General features: G+C 44.6%; 1 protein-coding gene and 1 long non-coding RNA gene across 6 annotated transcripts in view; both read left to right on the top strand.

Annotated features, from left to right (window-relative positions):
- Nucleotides 1-12,718, top strand: part of rerea (arginine-glutamic acid dipeptide (RE) repeats a) — a 171,724-nt gene that overhangs the window by 117,489 nt on the left and 41,517 nt on the right. The gene's annotated exons all lie outside the window — the stretch shown is intronic.
- LOC133491000 (uncharacterized) lies at nucleotides 1,720-5,475 on the top strand. The gene is made up of 3 exons (XR_009792328.1): nucleotides 1,720-1,784; nucleotides 2,214-2,404; nucleotides 4,425-5,475. It is a non-coding gene; the product is annotated as an uncharacterized LOC133491000 (long non-coding RNA).

Raw genomic sequence — 12,718 nt, 5'->3', positions numbered from 1 at the left:
GTAAAAGCTATCACTGAGGTTGACTGTGAACACACAGTTAGCCTTAATCGAGTTAGCCACACTACACATTTGCACATAACACTTTGACAGTTTGACATCATTTGCACTTTCCATACCTTCTGTCATTCTTGACCTAATTCCACATGACTTCCCCCGACGTCCCCTTTATCTATCTCCTCCGCTGTCTGTTCCCTCTGATGTATCTTTTGCTTCAAGGCATTGTGAGTGGAGTGGACCATTTACTTGTGGGTGCCCAACATGCAGGGTTAAAAGCCCTCTACTTCAGGTAATACTGATTGAATTTACGTAGTGTATCATGTGGATCGTAAAGGAATGTGCCAAGTGATTGAAATGGTCTAGTTTTGCATTTCGTAACAAGGGTGTGCTTATTTACAAAACACACTTCCATGTGTTTAGGTTGTGCAACCGTGTGGTGCCTGCAGGTGACTGTAAATAGATTTCAGACTGTCAAACTTGATTTTTTTGTCTCTGTAGTACAACCGCAATTCCAATGAATTTGGGACTTTATGTTAAACATAAGTAAGAACAGATTGCAATGATTTGCATATTATGTTCAACTTATATTTAATTCACTACTTAATATGTAATGATCAAACCGATCAGCTTTATTGTTTTTAGCAAGTAATCATTAACTTTGAATTTTATGGTTGCATCACATTCCAAAACAGCTGGGACAGGGTCACGTTTACTGCTATGTTACATTTTAAAAAGATTAAAATGTTTGGGAACTGAGGAGACTAATTATCTTGTCTTTGTAGTGTATTTAGGTTGAAAATGCTTTGAAAATTATTGTCTTCTGTGTTTTTATTTATATTTAATACAACATCCCAACTTCATTGGATTTGGGGTTATATGAATCACCTGATCAATTGTCTATTTGATATACGACCCTCTATAGATTATTTGGTGTTTCAGATACTGTAGTTTAATTAGAGATGTACTATTTTTATTGGCAGATCAGACAAAATAATCACTTTGAGTGGCTGTAAGACATTTCATTGTAAGCAGCAAAATTGGTAATTGTACAGTGAAAGGTACAGGAGGAAAATATTGACAAACTCTATTGATTCAGCACACACATTGACCTCACTCTATCCTTTTTGCTTGGACATTTCTAACCTCAAGCACTTACCCCAGCCTACCTTAAAGGTCAAATGTCATGAAATGGATGATTTTTGGTATATTATTAATGAAAAACCCACAGCCAATATGGTCCCATGTGTTTTTTCACCACAAAACGTGATTTTGACGTATACAGCTTTTTGTAACTCCCGCCATGAAAGTCCTCTCGAGGGATTTGTTTTCAAGAAGAAGCAGGAAGTGATGTACAGGAAGTGACATACAGGACAGAGGCGCTCCCTCGTGGACTCGTTTGATTCCATTGGTTTTTCCTCCGGGAAGGTAGCTCGTTGTTCCTTCGTGTTAGCCAAAATGCCGGCTCATTGCATTGGTGGACATTGCTAGAACACACGGGAGAATGGATTTAACCTTCATAAGTTTGCAAGAGACCCGGTTCGTTGTGAAAAATGGATTGCACGGGTGCAGAGGACGAGAGCTTCGTGGGTTCCAAATAACAGGTAGGCAGTAATGCGCCCCGGCTTGACGGTGTTCAACAAGTACTGCCGCGACTTTGAACATAACCCTAAAAGGAGTATGGCTTGGCTCCAGCTCCTCCTTATCAGCCACACTGGCTGAGGCGCCGTGTTCGGCGGTCACTGCTTCAACGACGGCCGCGCGTCGCTACGATGGCTCATCTCCGCCGCGTAAGTGGATCGGACGGGAATGAGGTTTGGCCGTGATCGCATATCATCTGAATATGGCTCGGAACAATAGTGTAATATTGCCCCGAGGGCTCGAAACAATATTGTAATATTGCCCTGGTAACTTCACTCGGTTGTGTGGTGTTCTCCTTTTCGAAAAGAGCTTCTGTGTCAGACGGGGCACGTTTGTCTCCCATAGTTAGGCTGCACTGCGTGTTTTCATTTGCGAATGTCCGGGTGACGTCACGGATGGAGGACGCAGCCAATATGGCGACCACTCTACGATATCCAACTTGGATATCGTAGAATGACACTTCTGCAACTTTGCGCATGGATGACCTGCTCTCCGCTCACATTTATTTTTTCGTATAGACATTGAAGTGACTAATGTTACATGTATTTTTCATGACAATCATTTCTTTTCTCTTTTAGAATGTTTATAGGGATGACACCCGGGCTTTAAGATTAAATCTAACGGCAGAGGTGTGAGATATACAAAAGAGAATGGAAATCATCGTCGTGCTTTCATTGTGGATGCCTTTCAGGATACAGCAGCAACTGGCCATAATTAGGTGCACACAGTTTGCTGCCATGCTAAAATGCCATCTAAATGCCAAACGGAGGTGAGGGTATACTGTATATTACATATCAGATGTTACTGTCCATTCTTTTCTGTGCCGGAGGGAGGTTAGAAAAGGGATCTTGCTTGCTCTGTAACGATTACTTCATCAGTTACAACTGCACAACCAACATCATATTTTATGAGCAGTTGTCAATTGAGATTTTTTTTTTTTTTGGGGGGGGGTATAGAAATGAGACTTAGAATGCAGTAATTGTTGAATTAAAACACTGTTTTCCAACCTGCAGACTGTATCCCATACCACACTGCACTTTTTTTCCCCCTTTTTAGTTTGTCCCTTGTTTCTGGTGGGTAGTTTATTTAGCTATGCAATAGGCTGCTGGCCCAGATTAGGTCACTGAAGCATGTCAAATCTCCCTCAATGGTACCCAGTTTACACAGGCTGTTAAAATCCTTTGTCTATCTTTTGCCTTTATGCCTTTGGCATCAACTCGTTTGCTGCTCCACATAACTGCCTTGACTGGAGAGAGATCGACGCTTACTTTGAGCTGGTTGTTTAGTGGAGCACTACAGACCCATATAAGGAGCGTGGAGCTGCTCAGCATGGCTCTGCACAGAATCACAAGGTGTTTGAAGCCCACCTGTCAAGTCTCACCACATCCATCTTAAGCATCAGCTTCACAAAAACCACAAGAGCACATATGGCTGTCTGCCAGCATGTTGATGTTCTATGTTAACAGGCTATAACGGCCATATTTATTATGGTAATATGTAATGGCAAGCTTGCAGTCACTGGTTACCTTGAATGAAAAGAAACAGTGTTTTCACAGGCCTGCTGCAACAGCCACTCATCTTCATAGCCTCCAGGGTAAAGCAGAGCTACATACACCCACCAAAGATTGTCGTGTGTGTGTGTGTGTGTGTGTGTGGTGTGTGTGTGTGTGTGTGCGTGCGGGTAGGTGTGTTTGCGTGCGTGCGTGTGTGTGTGTGTGTGTGTGTGTGTGTGGTGTGTGTGGTGTGTGTGTGTGTGAGCTCTGTGTGTAATCACTCCTAGCTGGCAGCCTCAGAGGGAGAGGTGGAATCATTTCAGTGGGCTATGAAGAGAGGAGAGAGAAAGGGTAGTGTGAGGGAGGAGGCTGATCAATATCATAACAGTGGATGGGGTTATATCCACTTCATGCAGAGTTGGGGGTACGCATGAGGAGACTAGAGGGGGACATGGAGGGCTGTGGTAAACGAATGCAAATCTCTGTGGCGTCTGTAAGCAAGAGGCTTTGTGTCAATCACCAGCTCAAGCGGCACATTTTGAGCATTCTCCTCCATTCCGCCACCGCGGGAGGATCTAATGATTGTTTGTTTGGTTGCTGCTTCCTCGTTGGTCGCGCCCTGCCATGGGGGTGTGGATGGGCAATGATAATGTATGGGGCTGCCAGGGAAATGATAGCCACTATTCAGGAAGGTGTCAGTAGCCCCGCCCTGTTGGATTCCACAGACTGTTAGTAAAATCTTTCTTCACAGCCAAACTATTGTAAGCATCCATCCATCCATTTTCTGTATGACATATCCTCACTAGGGTCACAGGTATGCTGGAGCCCATCCAAGCTCTCAGACGAGAGGCGGGGTACACCCTAAACTGGTCGCCAGCCACTCGCTAGGTTTACACACAACACTCAACCATTCACACTCACATTCCCACCTACGGGTAATTTAGAGTCTTCAGTCAACCTACAATGCATGTTTTTGGGATGTGGGAAGCACGAGAACAACATGCAAAGTCCAGACAGGCAGGGCCGGGACTTCAACCCCTGTCCTCAGAACTGATAGCCAGATGTGGTAACCAGTCGTCCACCATCCATTTAATGTAGAATTGCCTAATGGGCCACCAGCCAAGGAGGGCAGGTGGATGCAAGTGGCTCTGCATAAATAGGAAAGAGCCACTGCAGTCCACATGCACGACATAGCTTACAGTTCTTTCTTTATTCTGTGTGGTTGTTGTTGGTTGCTCTAGAGGATTCTTTGCAATGGTTTCTGCATGATCCAATGACCCGTGTTTCCTTTCAAAGCTGGGAGGAACAATATGACGAAGAACAACTCAGATGCTTCCTTTGCGGTGGTGAGGAAGTCCCCTCCAGAGCACGTGGGACACATCATTGGATTGTGTGTGGGGTGATGCGGTTTTTTTGTTGTTGTTTTTTTCCCCCCTCATAATAACTGCCTTGTGTTTGGGGCACTTGTTCATCATGCTTCCACAGCTAATTACACTGGCTCAGCCATTTATTTAACACACAGCCCTTCTGACATTGTTTAAGGCAGATCTAAAGAAAACACCATCACAGCAACTGCTCTGACCTATCGTCATTTCTTTCCATCTTTTTTACCCTTCTCACTGTGGATAAACAACCATCCTCTCTTCCCTGACAGAATGAGCTGAGCCAAGTAATTCCTCCACTGACAGTAAAGTGTTTTACCTCCCATGCCTGACGAAACAAACAAAGTGGGTGCTCCAATTTTGTCTTTTGATTTACACACATTTTTTGTTTCATCTGGGTTGGAGTGTTTTGTTCAGCCTCTTTGTCACTGTTTCTGGACAGGAATATGCAATTCATTGTTCTGTAAAGGCATGTTTTTCCTCAAGTGTTCCCCACTCTTACTTACATTGAGCCCTACAGGAAACTAAGCTAATTTACAACACGATTCTCAACTGGTCTCACTTTGGGACCAACATATTCCCACGGTCATGAAGTCACGAGCCACTTTTGTAGAAGTCAAAGCAAGCAGATTTATTTTTCTTATCACCAGTCTTCAAAAAAAAAAAAAAACACCCTTTTTAAATGTATCAAAATCTAATTACATTCAAGAGCTATATTCAATTGAGAGGATATTATGGACAAAGGGAGGAAGTGGATTGTATTTATTGTATTTTTTTTAATAAAAGATAAGTTCCACATTGAGTATACATGAAATATTTGAATGAACACTAACACTTGACTTTTGTAATTCAAAATAAATATGAATTGTGATCATCTTACCACCATTCTCGTCACATTGTATATTTTTTATGTCACATCCTGTAATGACGTGACAGTAAGGCAAGGTTTTTTTATTTGTGGGGGGGTGGGGGCTGTCTAGACTGAGACTCGTGTTTCACATCCTTTGAGCATGACCCGCTCCTTGTTATTGCAGCTGGGTTGTCTACAATAAATCTCTTGTTGCAGCGCAGCAGGAGACTGCTCAGTGCTGTGTGCATGTGTGTGTACCTGTGTTTTTTTTACACTACTTGACAGTATTTTATTTTCTGTGAGTAGCTGTATGATTTTTGTATGCCACAGCCTGAAGGATATAACTTCAGAGTCCACACATGGACATATTCCCAAAATCTGCATCCGTGCTGATGTTAACACATGCAGATTGGTCATTTGCTTGCAGTTATTTGCATATTTTACAAAGCGTGTATGCATGACTGATCACCTACGGTTCAGTTCTGCGTAGTGTACATGACGTATTAGTGATAAAGACTGATGTCATCGCCAGAGACTGACTGATAGGCAAGGTCACCTTTAGAAACACATGGGGAGGGAGACAGTGAGATGGATAGCTACTACAGAATCTGTATAACACAATACAAGCTCAGCTGTTCCAAGAAGCGTGCAATGCTGTCTGTCCGGTTTCGGGTTGAAGATCGGTTTTTGCATGCCTCCGCTCCCATTTCATCAACTCGCAGCCATGCGTCACCACTCTCCCGGGCGTGTTTGCTTCTACACAGAAATCTTTGGAAGGGATGCTTGTCTACCAGAAAACATGCGGAAATTACTGCGGCTACATACTAGAAGAAAGACAAATTTTGACATTAGCTTGATGTGGTCACACAAAGAAAACTTTGACTTCTTTTCAGTAGTCACACAGATTTCCACCAGACTAGGGATGGTCATAATTGATCACCAGATTAATTATCTGTGTGGAACTGAATAATGAATCATTTCTCAAAGGAATTGAGGCAACATTGGCAATGAAAGGTTGAGCTACATAGTGCAATGGCTGAAGGCTTGTGGGGAGCTTAGTAACACAAAATTGTCATGGCATTGACAGATTTCTGAATATTCACAGAGAATAGCCCAGACATTAAAAAGATGTTGCTAAATAAACAATTAAGGACATTTGGTCAAACGACTATTCCAGCTGAAAACATTAAAGCACACGTTTATATGCATCCATTATGACCCACACAGCAGAATGTTGACAATACCTTTTTGGTCTTTGTAATGCTCTTGCACTTTTCCTATCAGCCTTTACAATCCATCCATCTTCTGAGTCGCTTATCCTCACGAGGGTCATGGGAGTGCTGGAGCCAATCCCACCTATCGTCGTGCAGAAGGCGTGGTACACCCTGAACTGGTTGTCAGCCAATCGCAGGGCACATAGAAACAAAATACCAGTCCCGCTCACAATCACACCTTGGGGCAATTTAGACTGTCCAATTAATGCATGCTTTTGGGATGTGGAAGGAAACCTGAGTGCCTGGAGAAATCCCACACAGGCATGGGGAGAATATGTAAACTCCACACAGACGGGGGCCGGGATTTGAACTTCGGTCCTCAGAACTGTGATGCCAACGCCCTAAAAGGTTGCTGCACCAGTGCTGCCAGTATTCACCAAATCATATTTAATGTGCACCTTTGTTGGTGCAACAAGCAACTATAGTGTGAAACTTAAAGGTCAAGTGTCGTCAAACGGATGATTTTTGGTATATTATTAATGAAAAACCCACAGCCAATATGGTCCCATGTGTGTTTTCACCACAAAACATGATTTTGACGTATACAGCTTTTTGTAACTCCCGCCATGAAAATCCTCTCGAGGGATTTGTTTTCGAGAAGAAGCAGGAAGTGACGTACAAGACAGAGGCGCCCCCTAGTGGACTCATTTGTTTCTATTAGTTTTACCTCCGGGAAGGTAGCTCGTTGTTCCTTCGTGTTAGCCAAAATGCGGGCTCATTGCATTGCTGGACATTGCTTGAACACTCGGGAGAATGGAATTACCCTTCCTAAGTTTGAAAGAGACCCTGTTCGTTGTGAAAAATGGATTGCACAGGTGCAGAGGACGAGAGCTTCGTTGGTTCCAAATAACAGGTAGGTGTGTATACAGCTACTAAAGTTTGGGGCGGACCACGTAATCGGTCTCTCTCATAACGTAACAAAAGGTCCGCGTATGATATATCGATGTGCGCGTCGCCCAGCTAACAATGTCTCACTGAGCCTCGTCTCGAAAGTGCTCATCGCGTACTGCAGTGATTTTGAACATACCCCTAAAAGCAACATAGCTCAGCCCCACCCCCTCCTTATATACCACGGCGGGCGAAACTCAGCCACACCGGCTGAGGCGCCGCGTTCGGCGGTCACATCTTCCGCGAAGGCTGCGCATCGGGCTTTGCGACGGGGGCGGCTTTGAAGAATCCAGCCGAGAATGCTTTACTCAGTCGAGTGTGAGCATGAAGCGCGCGGGCTCGACTGTGAACACAAAGCATCACCATTCGGCTCTATCATAAGCTACACCGGCCGGCTGTGATGAGCCGCGATGGCTCATTTCTGCCGCGGAAGTGGATCGGATGGGATGCGGTTTGGCCGTGATGGTATATCACCTGAATATGGCTCGAAACAGTAGTGTAATATTGCCCTGAGGGCTCAAAACAATAGTGTAATATTGCCCCAGTAACTTCACTCGGTTGTGTGGTGTATTCCTTTTTGAAAAGAGTTTCTGTGTTAGGAGGGGCGTTGGAAAAATCCGGATATCTCTGTTCTTCGGCTTCCATAAAAGCAGGCACTGCGTGTTTTCAACGGCGGAAGTGCGATGACGTCAAAGACGGAGGATGCGACTAATATGGCGACCACTTGGATGTCGAGGGACACTCAATTGCACAACTTTGTGCATGGATGACGCGCTGTCCGCTCACTTTTTTTTTTCGTATAGACATTGAAGTGAATTCTGTTATATGTATTTTTCATTACAATATCTTTTTTAGAATGTTTATAGGGATGTTACCCCCACTTTAAATGCACAATACATGTTTAGAATGTCAAAGTTTCCTGCATCTGTGTGCGCACATATTCTGAATCGTGTTGGGGCGGTGTCAATTAGCGCTGGCTTCAGCAAACTTTCTCATTTCCTGTTTTCTATTACTCCACACAGTCTTTCTCTGCCATCCTCTCCCCAGGAGCCTACATACACACACGCACACTCAAGGCTTGGCTCACTCAGCTGGGCATGTGTCCATTACATCCACACACATATACACAAAGCCTGATATTCCTATCCTCCTGACGTAGCGCTGTACCCTCCCCCACCTCATTTGTCCAGATAGTACAGTACAAGTGAGACATCTCATTAGCTTTTCAGGCCACGCTATTATGCTAATAAGGGAAAAGTAAAACAATGGATCACAGCTCACAGCGATCCAAACAGGTCGAGGCAATTGGCACAACCTGTGTTGTTGTTAAAATGTCAGCATTCCTCTCTTCACTACATTTTTTGTGTCTGTTTGGTTGGGGGGGGGGGTGCTTGTGCCTTGAGAACAGGCAAGTCTCTGGTATCCCAGGCTACACACACCTGCAGTGTATGTAGAAAGAAAGGTATCAAAGCTAGCAGCCTTTGAAGGTTCTAAATGAAAGGCTGTAGGCAGAAATGACAATGTTTTCTGGCAAGCTGTAACTGTCTGGCTGAGCGACTGGGCTTGAGAAATAAAGTCAGTATTATGATCTGAACAGCAGATATGAGCTCCCCTAACTGCCTCCATCTGTCCTCACACAGCCCGCATTTGAAGTCTCACTTGGATCTGCATTCTAGTCAATAGCCTTGTTTCTTTGTGTGTGAACTAAATCACTCCTTGGTGCGTTGTCTCTCTCTTCTGAAGATGATCATCATCATGACTGTGTTTTTTTTTCTCCTCTGATTTTGCCCTGAATAACATTAATTTTTTGTTTTTGACGCTGTCGAAGACAAATATTTATGTTAGACTCAAGGTTACTGTGCACTCTTCTCACCTCTCTGCTCTGTGGGGGACGGATAGTATGGTCAACATCATTCGTTTTCTTATTATTTCTGCCATGGTTATGGTCTTTCCCTCTGGGACTTTTTAAAAACACTTGAAATCACTTAAAAAGTTGAGTGAGGCTGACCAGGAAGGCCCCTTTTTGGCCCACACTAGTGCCAGCAGAATTCATAGTCATGCCGGACCTCCAATATCGTATACATGTGAGACTAATAGCTCTCTTGTGTGTTGTTGGCAGTGTTCCCCCAAAAAAAACTTCATTTAGAAACTACAAAGTCTATTTTTTAGAGTCCTGAAATCATTTGCAAATAGTAACGCATTTACTCGAACGTTATGGAGCAATGCTAAATATCCGTAGGATTGACAAGCCAAGTCCAAAATCTTGAAATGGAAGAAAACAAGAATGTTTATGATGTGGCATCTTAGATAGATCAGAGCATTTACTCAACTTCAAAGTTTTGTTTACTCTGGTGCAGTTTGGATTGGAGGATCAGGAAGGCGTACTCAAAACAAAAAGGTCTCCCATACCAAACTGAACAGAACAGTGCCATTTGGCAGAAAGGAGGATTAAGTGTCCAATCAGATTACCGGTTGATTTCATTCCTTTGCTGCTGACAGCCTCGAGGCGGCATAGCGTCAAGGGATTGTTATAATACTTTATGCTGTGAAGAAAAGAGAATGCAGCAATTTCCACCGAAATCTCTGTTTTAGATAGAATAACTATAAATGGATGTGTGTAAAACAGATGTATACATGCCTGTTCTTTGAAAGTTGTTTCTGACTGTAAGGCTGACATGAGCACTGACGCTCTAAAACACATGCACACAAACACACAGACAGATACAGCAGAGGGGAGAGCAAATTTGCCCACTTTGAAGCATTCTTCTAATGTGGAGCTGTGCTGACAGATGGGCCCGGTGTGTTCAAAGCAGACTTCACCTATTCGATATCCAAACGGGTCAAGCCAAAGGGATGCAGAGGGAAAGGCGTCTGTATAGGCTCAGAGCAAAGATTCCATCAGAACCGCCACCGCAGCTGGGATTCACCTCAACCCCCGTCACTCCTCTTCCTCCTCCTCCCCATCATCATCATCATCATCTGTCCTTCTCACACACACAGAGGCAGTATTTGCTCGGTGGGTAAGCAGACTGTGAACAGTTACCTTACCCAAACATTGTAATCTGCGTTTGTGTAGTGTTTATTAAATGTACTGAAGACGAGAATGCTCGAGGGCCAGGTTGTCCTTCCTTTGTCCCAAAGTCCGAGTACATGCTGTGAAGCCCATACAAAGTGATGGGGGTGGGGTAGGGGGTGTGCGGAGTGGAATCCTGCTGCTGCTGCTGCTGCTGCTGTCTGTGACAGCCTGATTTAGAGGTGCTTTCTTTTACCACTGACACACAGTTTCAGCCTGCTTGAGTCTACTGCAGGGTTGGGAGAAGAAAAGAGATGCTTATCCTGAAAGCCTGCTATGTGTGTGTGTGTGTGTGTGTGTGTGTGTGTTGTGTGTGTGTGTGTGTTGTGTGTGTGTGTGTGTGTGTGGTGTGTGTGTTGTGTGTGTGTGTGTGTGGTGTGGTGTGTGTGTGTGTGTGTGTGTGTGTGTGTGCGTGCGTGCGTGCGTGTGTGTGTGCAAGCTGGCATTTCTTTCTAACCCCCCTCTCCTTTGTCAGTCATCGAGATGTTAAAGATTGCATGAGCACAGCAGATCCCGTCTTCCTCACTGGTTTATTTTCACGCATATATATACACACACACACACACACACACAATAAAAGGCAGTTTCAGAGTGTCTGTCTTCCAGTTGGAAGTGGCTATTGTGTGCTGGTGTGCAGGCATATCTCTCCGCCTCACAAAAAGAGGAAGTAAATTGAGGAGAGCGAGATGAAAAATGAAGACAGCAACAGAAGAGGTGGAAATCCTCTCCAATCGGCTCCCATCATATTTGTGTTACATTTATTTGTGTGTTGTTGCAAGTGCATGTGTGATCCTAGCGGCCAACTCTTGCGGGCTCCCCCCTCCCTAATCTTATCATGTTAGAGTGGAAGATTAGTCCTCCCAGATCTCATCTCTGCCTCCAAATGCCACAATCAGCCTTTTGTTCTTTGGTTGTGCTCGCTCTCCCCTTGCGGCAAGCGAGGCAAAACACTTCTTCCCGTGTACCCGCCCCCAAAAGCTCGTCCTCTGTGCCATTTTGAGCCTCTGCATCGATGTCACATGACTACCAGCACTGATTGACTATGCCCCGGCCCACCCCTACCCCCAGGGGTGCTGGCTAACTAAGCTGTTCGCTCAGCAGCCTGTTATGCCAAGGCGAACTGCTTGACATTCCTTGCTAACACTGAGCGGCTGCTCTGCATTTGTGTTGCCTATCTTTCTTTCCTTCCTTACCTCTGGCTACTAGCTCCTGAAGGAAGTCATAGATCCTGCTTGCTGATGTCACCATTGGACTGGGGGAGGAGGGAGGTGGGTCACTAACAGAGTTAACAGAGGAAGAAGAGAGTGTTTGAAAAGTAGAGAAAATAAACAGAGATTTCCTGTTAATGAGGTGCACTGGGGGCCTGGCGTGTGGGAACTCGAGGGTCTGGTTTTGTTTAAAAGCAAAGGACTAGTGTTACAGTGTGGAGTAGAAATGGAGGGCATGAGGTTTGCAGGTTACAGGTTGTCACAATGTTCCTTTAGTTGTTGTAGCATGCTTACTCAGCAATGACTTTGTCAAGGCTGCTCTGAACAGATGTTAGATAAAGACCTACACAGGAAGGCATTAGCCTCACCACTTGTTTTGCATTGAAAAGCACTGTATTACACTCACCCTATCTGAGTGGAAACATGGAAATAATCCCGCACTTGCAGAACTTTTTTCCCCTCTTCCAATTGACCATCTTAAATAACGCATACGTATTTCTCTTCTTCCGTCTTCCCTTTTCTTTGTGCTGTGCATACACAGGGGCCCCAGCTGTAGAGGTGACTGCACACACATGCAGGCACACAAAGAGAACTGCTCAACCATGGTAGATTCAAGAGGCCAGGCGCCTGAAGCCAGCGAGAGGGAGAATTAACTGACTCGTATAATGCCCATCTTGTTTCGGTTACTTTCGGAGCCCAGATGAAAGACTCCATTAATTTCTTTATTCATTAAGATCGACTTTGTATTTGTTTTAGAAGGATGCTCCCCCGATTTTTCTAGTTATGCTGTTGAGACTCCTCCCTCCTTCCTTGGGTTTCTGAGCATGGCCAAGAATGCCACAGGCTGAGCTGAGCCAGTGAAGGGAGGGGAGGTGCCATTGTGTTCAACCCCAAAGCATGACTCTCAGATTTATA

This window comes from Syngnathoides biaculeatus, chromosome 2, assembly GCF_019802595.1.
Source record: "Syngnathoides biaculeatus isolate LvHL_M chromosome 2, ASM1980259v1, whole genome shotgun sequence".
NCBI classification, from domain to species: Eukaryota; Metazoa; Chordata; class Actinopteri; order Syngnathiformes; family Syngnathidae; genus Syngnathoides; species Syngnathoides biaculeatus.
The sequence above is the reverse complement of the archived record's forward strand: the minus strand, read 5'-3'. Positions and strand labels throughout refer to the sequence as shown.